Below are 9,120 nucleotides of genomic sequence, written 5' to 3' on the forward strand. Positions count from 1 at the left end.
GTTTCTATCAAAAGAATTAACCCAACTCCCAAGTTATAGCAGTAGTCATTTCATTCCTTATGTAGGATTACAGCAAAATAAAATAGGTACAGTTGCAATATCAGAAACTTTGTTGCCAGGTGTATCATGCTTTGCTGTGACCCAGGAATCATCCGATGTTCTTGACACAGACAGATGGGAGGAGGTTTGTACAGCTCTTATTATCCCAACACTTCTTTTCTGTAAACACCAAAAGTCAAGATTATCTGAAATCATGATCACATTGGACACAAACTTACTAAGATGAATATTGTGAGGTGAAACTATCCCCTGGGACTTGTTGGGGGCTTGGGAAAAGAGTTTAACATAATGACTAATGCACACATAAACACATGGGAAGTGGTGCAGGAGAAGGACTCACTGTGCCATGGCAGTCTAAGACTATTAAACATAACAACGGGATGGTTCTGTTAGGGTTTGTGATTATCTGAGGTAATTTACTCAAATGATGCACAAAGGCTCACTCCTGCATTCGGTCATGCTCACACTTTTCAGAAGGAATTCGGGAGAAATATATTAAATATCATTTGAAAGATTTAATCTGCTTTGGCAGTTGAAATTACAAGTTACACCATTGTGCTTTTGTGTGAAGCAGTGAACTGCTTCACACAAAAGATGACCCTCATTGGACTGTACAGCTTATATACTGTGACAATAACAAAAGATTATTATGGGCATTTTCTCCCAGCACCCATCCTGATGTCTCCCTTCAAATCCACTCCGTTCAGTCCGACCTCGCCTCATATCTGCTCCTCCTGGAATCAGAAAGACAGAGAAGAAAAATAACCGCGGCTAAGCCTTGGCTTTCTGCGGATTTCTAATGCCCAGGTCAGAACATCTTGTTCGGACTTCCTGACCTAGAGACAATATTCTTACACAGTGTATGTGTAAGCATGCTGCAAAATATCCCTCTGCACTCAACGTCCACAATATAACGCCAGACAAAGCTTAAAACCCTCAAAACACGAAGCGCCAACTCAGTTATGAGCAGAACTGCATTGTGTATATAAAAAAAAAAAATAATGAAAAAAGCTCTAACTAATCATTTAAATAAAAAAAAATCTAAAGTTTTCGACCCTAACAGTTCCATGACATTTTCTTTACAGCATGATATATACAGCATGTACAAAAAATTCTGTCATAGTCCCTGTTCCTGAATCCAGTCATCTTAAATCCCTATTTGACTTCAGACCTTTTGCTCTAATGTTAGTTGTCTTGAGGGTCCTAGAAAATCTTTTCAGGCCAGAAATCATGAAGAAAGCCTGTATATCTTCTTGATCTCATTACATTTGACAGCCAAATATGAATATTTTATAGACGTGTCGATGAGTTTTTATTTCTGTACTTTTTCTGTTTTTGTCATTTTTATTGGTTTGTTTGTTTGTTTTACACTCATTTTTATAATGTGATGATAAAATCTAAAATGAAATTAGATAAACAGGTTAGTTTGCTGTACTGTGATTGATTTAAAGTAAAGAACAGTCACACACTGGTGGCTATGGTTTCTTGGTCAGAGTTAGGTTACATCAAGTGTAGGGGAGATTTGTATGAATTTGAGCTGATAATGGTGAGATCCTGTTTACAGGCAAAGTCACCCTCTACAATGTAGACAACAGAAAATATAATTTATTTAATATTTCTTCTTTTTCTTCTGATTCACAGAGAGTATAATTATAAAAAAGGGTTACAGTAAAGTTTGTTTTCCCATCTACTTATATTATTTTATTATTATGTTATTATAGCACAAGGTTCAGTTAGCTTTGCACACAAACAGAAACATACTCCAAAAACGGCTTTTTACTTTCTTACTTTGAGTACATTTCAGTGCCAATACTTTTACTTAAGTACAGAATGTCTGTACTTCTGCCAAATCTCATTACAGAAGCCAGGCTCCTCTACAGCAATTTCAGGCTTTTCCATCCCCAATGCACAGCAACTGATGGAGAAACTGAGGTCATTGAGGTCAGTGTGCATTAAATGTACCATTGTATTTTGGACATTGACCTCAGTGACCTCAGTAAAATTCTTTGTCATGTTAAGATGTGATTGGTGCAGAAAATGTTAACTTATTTACCAAGAATCTTACAGGTCAGAGATTGAAAAATAGCTCTTATGAAAATGTTCATCAATTTTTGAAATTGAAATTGAACTTCACTTGAACTACACTTTTAAAGCATATTTTTAAAAGCTGTTTTTCCTTCACAGTTTCACCAAGGCTGTTGCCTAATGGTGGATCTGATAATGATCTGTAAGTATTTATAAATAAGTCACATCTTTAGATATGATCATTATCATGATTTATATGCTTGTTATGGCAAAATAACGAACGAGAAATAACTGAGCATGTCAAATGAAAAGTTGTCACACTGGAAACTTGTACAAACAAAATAGCTTCATAAGTTATATTTAGTAAATGATTTGTGTGGTGATGGGAAAAGAGATGACCTTTCTGTTTGTAGCCAACATATGGACAAGGCACATTCTTTGAATTGTTGCACGACTGTCTAATTAAGGGCCTTGCAACTCCTTGGTCTGTGATGGTGATTGTACAAGTTTTCTACAGCTATTATTTCTGCAAATGTATTTATTTGTTAATATTCTGTTCAGTTTTTCCTTTCTAATAATAATTTATTTCACTTTAACGTATCACACTGTATAGACACAGGCCTGAAAGCACACATTAGAGACAGGCATACACCAATGGACACATAAAAAAACTTCCATTTTTGGGCATGTTGAAGGTTCAACGTATGGTGCAGGTTTCTGTTATTGGAATGAGTACTTGTGTTCACGATGGCTCCAAAAGTCTGCCGTAAAGGGTCTGAGGTATCCACCTTAGTAGAAGGTGCTCGTTTTAACTATTACCAGATGTGCAGCTGGGCCACATATAAGTTGAGGCAGGAAACCCACGCGTGTACGATATCTCAAACTGACTGGGACATTAGTGTAAATTTAGTGGATACAAGAAACATGCTTCGTAACAGTATGTATCCTATCACGCTAGCACTGATCTGATGTTTATGAGATCCCGAGGTCTGGCTCTGTGCCTTACTGTAAAAGTCATCCCAAACCATTGATAGAGATACTGTAAAAGAGGTTCAGAGAGTCAATCAGGTCTTCAAGCCCCATTTTTGCCACTTCATATGTTCTTTTAAATGTAATATTTTTCAAAAGTTGCACATCCATAAAACCTTTGCTTACCACCTGTCCTTGTAAATGTGTGCTTCTCTTGAGATTTACAGTCACTCAGAAATATCAATGCTTAAGATTTTAATGATATAGAAAATAAGAAAAACTGTTCATTTGGGGAAATAACATTTTGCAAGAAAAGCGTTCATTCCATCACACTTTCAGTTTGCTTCTACAAAGAGAAACAATCCAACTCCAATCATGCCACATGTCCTTATGTCGCATTAGAGCTAAAAAAAAAATAAGTAAAGCTGTAACCTCAGAAACAGATTCTGTAGAGGATATATGAGAGTGACTGCTTCTTTGCCAGGATTACCATGCCTTCATGTCAGCGGAAATCATCAGATGTTCTTGGTGCAGACAGATGACAGTAGGTTGGTACAGTATGCATCATCCCAACACTTAAGACCAAAAATCAGCAGTGCTGAAAGGAATATCTTGGTTTATATAATAACAATAATATTAGTCAATATTCACTGTTAATTATACTATCACATCACTCTGTAAATATGTATATATATTGTAGCAATCAGAGTTATAGTCTGACGACCAAGAAAATGCCCAACAGATTTACTTTCACAAGTGGATGATTATGGCTTTTGCCAGACTCATCCACTTGATTGTCATAGTTTGTCTAGTCTTTATTATTTATTCTTTTTTTTAAAAAATATTTCTTTTACTTGTTATCATCCCTTATGTAGCCAGTTTATCAAAGAAAAATATTCTCCAAACATGACATACCATTGCACACCCAGCACACTCTATACTTTCAGGGATTTCTGATTAATTTACCTCCAAAATCCATCCGCAGGTATTGCTCATAATACCAGTTGCTTGGCTGTCCAGGGCACCAGTTTGTGTATCTGAACTGTGTTCCATCAATCCAATACCAATAACCATTCTGCAAAACAGAACAGAATAGACAATAATACATTTAAAAACAAGCTAAAGTGCAAACAACTACTATATTCTGAGTATTCTGATTCTGATATAGAGACAGTGATACCAAAGAACAATGTTTGATAAGTGGATTTTTAACTGTCTCATAATGTCTATAAATATTTGTACAATGATGAGTCAGATACCTCTTGTGCATCTGAGCCTCCAAGCCATGTTTCTTGACTTGCATGTGTGGAATTAAATATGAGGTGCTGAACAAACATTACTCTTCAAAGGTGTGTACAGATGCAAGGTTTGCTTTCATGAAGTCACAGTTTCTCTACAGTGGAGATCAAAGGGCAGCAGAATTTCCAAAGTAAACAAAATAAAAAGGATTTCACCATAAAGAACAAATGGTAAATCCACATTTTTACCTGAGCCCAAGACATGGCATGAAAAACATAGATAAAACAGCGTTTGGAGTACTCTGTCCAACCGTGAGGGCATTGTTTTCTTGGCTTCATATCATGAGGTTCACCTGAAAAAAAAAGTACTTTATAAACCGGTGTCGAACAACCTATCCTATGCCTAGAAATGAATTTAGTTTTTATATTTATTCTTTAATTTCAGACCATTAAACACCATCAGGGCTGCAGTTTTGTTGTTTATAACTCATCATATTCCCCCATGTCTTGTTCATTTAACAGCTTTCTTTCCTGGCTCCAAATAGGATAACCTTTAGAGCAGCTCACTTCTAGTCTGACAAAAGTGTTTAAAGCCCACAAGTTTAATATGATTCTACTTTACAGTGCTTTTGCTCTCTCGGACACTGCTTTGTTTCTTTCAATGTGTATTATGTGCTTAACCTTTCCAAATTTGTCTATATTTCTGCTGCCAGTACTATACTGTGACTGGTCAAATGTCTGAGTTAGCTGATAATCCGTTTATCGTCTCTCATTGTGGGGAACATCTATGTTTTGCTCTGACACCTGCACTACAACACAAGTTCAGCAAACCCTGTGTCATTATCTATATAGCACTTTAAAAACACACCTGGTAAACCAAAGTGCTGTTGTAATAGGGCGGCCCTTAGCGGCTGGAAAGACAGTGAGATGAACCAAGACAAGTGTGGTGGAACAAAAGCATTTATTTGCTATACAGCTCTCCTTACAACAATTAACTCATCCAGCTTCTTCACAGCACAAAATCCATCCTCTAATGACAACTGGCAGCCTTAAATATGTTCAGCTGTCACAGACTAAACCATTATTCCACTCTCAGGTAAATTCTTAAATCCCAACCTTCCACCACAGTATACAATATATCAAGAATAACAAGAATATATAAATACATAAATACATTTCATATTTTCATATTAATAAATAGTTCACACTTTAATTTTACACCAAACCCAGTATTATAAAAACCCAGAAACCCAAGCACAACAAGATTCACTACCCACACTCTCTTTACCAATGGTCTCTCCCGGAACCTTTAAATGGTGTCTGGACCCCTGGTGAAACATTTGCCCAAACACCTTGAAGAGGACACAGGCAAGAAAGGTGAGTAATCATTATCTTACAAACACTTATTTGCACCACTTTTATTTCTAGATTTCACACACACATTTGCATTAGTTTTCCTTACTGGTCAGCCTTAATCACAATCTCAATCACTAGTGATGGCCAAATGAAGCTTTCCGAAGCACTGAAGCTTGTATTGAAAAACGGTTCATTACTCGAAGCTTTTCAACACAGTCCTCTCCGGTGACATCTGGTGGTGAAAATTTTGAAGAGCAGCTTGAATCTGCAAAATAAAACGGACTGCTCAATCATCACTGCTCACTCAAGAGTGGAGTTCTCTCTGATATTGGGCCACCGTTCCGTTGCTTTGAACATGTAATTGGTTTTGTTTTCTCGATTGGGGGGCTGAAAAAAATGTAATGCATATTTGTAGTGATGGCCAAATGAAGCTTTCTGAAGCACTGAAGCTTGTATTAAAAAACGGTTCATTACTCAAAGCTTTTCAACACAGTCCTATCTGGTGACATCTAGTGGCCAAAAATACAAAGAGCAGCTTGAATCCACAAAATAAAACCAACTGCTTCATTACGATTGCCTACTCTACAGAGTGGAGTTTTGTCTGATATTGGGCCGCTGTTGTGTTGCTTTGAACGTGTATTTTTTGGTGGTTAAAAAAATGTGTTTTATTTGTTTAATAAATAGTTTTGACCAGTAAACTCTCCTTGTTTAAACATGCACCATGGTGTGGTCTTCCTTTGCTTGTGACTTCTTGATGTTAGTAAATACAATAATTGAAAAATACCACGTTACATATAATATATACATATAATAATGTAAAACACATTATGGAGTATGCTTCTGCTCTGAGGTCTTGCCTCCATGCACTTATGCAATTAATCGCTAGACAGGTGTATTTATAAATAATATAATATTAGGGAAATTTTCCGAGACATATTTTGACCTGGGGGTAGAGTTGATTGGGAAATGGAAAAGGAAAATGATTATGAACTTGCAAATTAAAAACATGATGCATTGACGGTAGGGATGGGTATCGAAAACCGGTTCTTGTTGAGAACCGGTTCCCACTGTTTCAATTCCTTGGAATCGTTTGCCATTTTTGCAAACGATTCCCTTATCGATTCCAGTCGCCCCGAATGACGTCACCACGTTGCGGAGCGTCATTTACCTGGCAGGAAACACGGCGCCTAAGCGGCTCAAACGCTCAAAAGTTTGATTATACTTTATGAGAACCGATGACAACAGGGCAACTTGCAATACTTGCAAAGTAGATATTTCATTTAAGGGAGGAAACACTACGAATATGCAAAAGCATTTGCTCACAAAACACGCGATGACACGCGTTTTTAATTCCGCTCCGGACTCGTGACTCTCAACCCAGCAGCAGCGCTAACGTTTGCACGTCCTCTCCCGTTAATGCGGCAGGTAAATAATCAACTAACAGTGCATATTATGTTAGCGCAATCTGCCTTATTACAAGACCTGCCATTACTGTACATGTAGGTGACCATGATGAGAGAGACAGACAGAGTCTGGCTGGCGCTCGCTGGCAGTTCTCGCTGCAGTCTACCGGTAGCGTCTCCTTTCAGGCCAGGATAGACGAATGTCACCGAGCAGTGACTAAGTTTGTGGTCAAAGGCTTGAACCCATTTGCCACAGCAGATGCCCCGATTTTTGGTAAGTGAATGTGTTTAATTGTGGGCAGGGACATTACTGGATATTCTTGTGTAATTGCCACAGAACAATTTATGTTATACTTTGTTATTGCTACAGAAGAATGTTGCAGCTTTAAGGCAGGGATGACTCCTGGAGTTGCTTTCTCACTGCATATGCTTTATTTCACAATCAGATCGATTCGATAACAAAAACATACAGCAGCTCCTCTCCTACTCCTAGCCCTTCGCTGCGGTGGAAAAAAGAACGACTTCAATCCCCTTCAAGGAACATACGTACAAAATAGTTTTCCTGATACACCAATGGGGCGTTCAATGCCATCTTGTAAATATGAGTACTCTGGCAGAGTAACAGTTCAAATGACAAATACACCAGAACAAACAAGCAAACAAAAAAAGAAGTGTGGGGTACCTTTGAACCAATGAACAAAGTATAACAATTTATACTTTTTAACATAACCCGACCCCGTCAATATGTGATATGTCTCACAAGAATATTTATTTTATTATTTTACATTTACAATTTTTTTTTCCTGAGGACCCTGTGACACCCCATTGAAGAGCCGTAGGCTGGATCTCTCAATATCTCACTGCTGGGTTTGTAAGGCCATGTTACTCCTAAATTTCTATCTTGTTCAAAGAGAAGATATAAAACAAAGCTCTGAGCTAATCAACCTTAGTGTTCTCCTTTTTTAAAAAAAAAAAAAGAATCGATAAGAGAATTGATAAAGAATCGAATCGTTAAACAGAATCGAAAATGGAATCGGAATCGTTAAAATCTTATCAATACCCATCCCTAATTGACGGTAACCCTTTTTCATTTTTATTTAAAAAGAGAATTTGTTCTAGTGTGCGATGGCCGAACCTGTTCCTTTTCGTGGAGATCATTTCTCCTGCCTTAAGGAAAATCCCTTCACATGGCACAGAGGAGGCTGGAGTGCAGAGAAACTGATGCAGTTATACAGTCTACCTGGGCCCCACAAACTATCAGCTAAAGAGAATAAATAAATTCAATTGCTGCACATTTGGCAGACTAACATTTTCAGATTAATTAAACAATAAAATATATATTTTTACAACATTACATGTAAAGAGTCAAGTGGAAGTTTTTCTAAAGTTATTTAATGATATTTATATTATGGAAGCAGATGTTTGACATTTTACCTTTTTCCCGTTTTCAGATATAATAAACACGCACAAAACAAAAGCAAACGGCCAGAACACAAAGCTGGAAAACCCACCCGATTGACAAAAATCAACTCAAAATTCTCCCACACAACAGAACCCCCTCTATTCCTCGCTGGCTCCAAATCTCTCAGTGGAATGATCAGTAGTTCGCTATCTGTCACCATCAAAACACTCCACAAATCCAGTGAATGATTCACTTCCTTATGAACCATGGAATCAGATACCAAAGCAGTTAGGTTCTAAATGAAGCTTCGGACGTCACCGATCACGTGACTCTGGCCAAACGAATCAAGCTTCGACACAGTGCTTCTGAAGCAGTGTGTTGATTTTTTTGACACACGCACCGGAGCGTCAGCTTCAAGCGGGCCATCACTACAGTTTATATATATAAAAAAACACCCAGCACACCCCTGCGGGCGGTTTATCCTTCAAGCTCAGGTCCTCTACCAGAGGCCTGGGAGCTTGAGGGTCCTGCGCAGTATCTTAGCTGTTCCCAGGACTGCGCTCTTCTGGACAGAGATCTCCGATGTTATTCCCGGGATCTGCTGGAGCCACTCGCCTAGCTTGGGAGTCACCGCACCTAGTGCTCAGATTACCACGGGGACCACCGT

The sequence above is a fragment of the Astatotilapia calliptera genome, chromosome 3 (genome assembly GCF_964374335.1).
Source record: "Astatotilapia calliptera chromosome 3, fAstCal68.1, whole genome shotgun sequence".
Lineage (NCBI taxonomy): Eukaryota > Metazoa > Chordata > Actinopteri > Cichliformes > Cichlidae > Astatotilapia > Astatotilapia calliptera.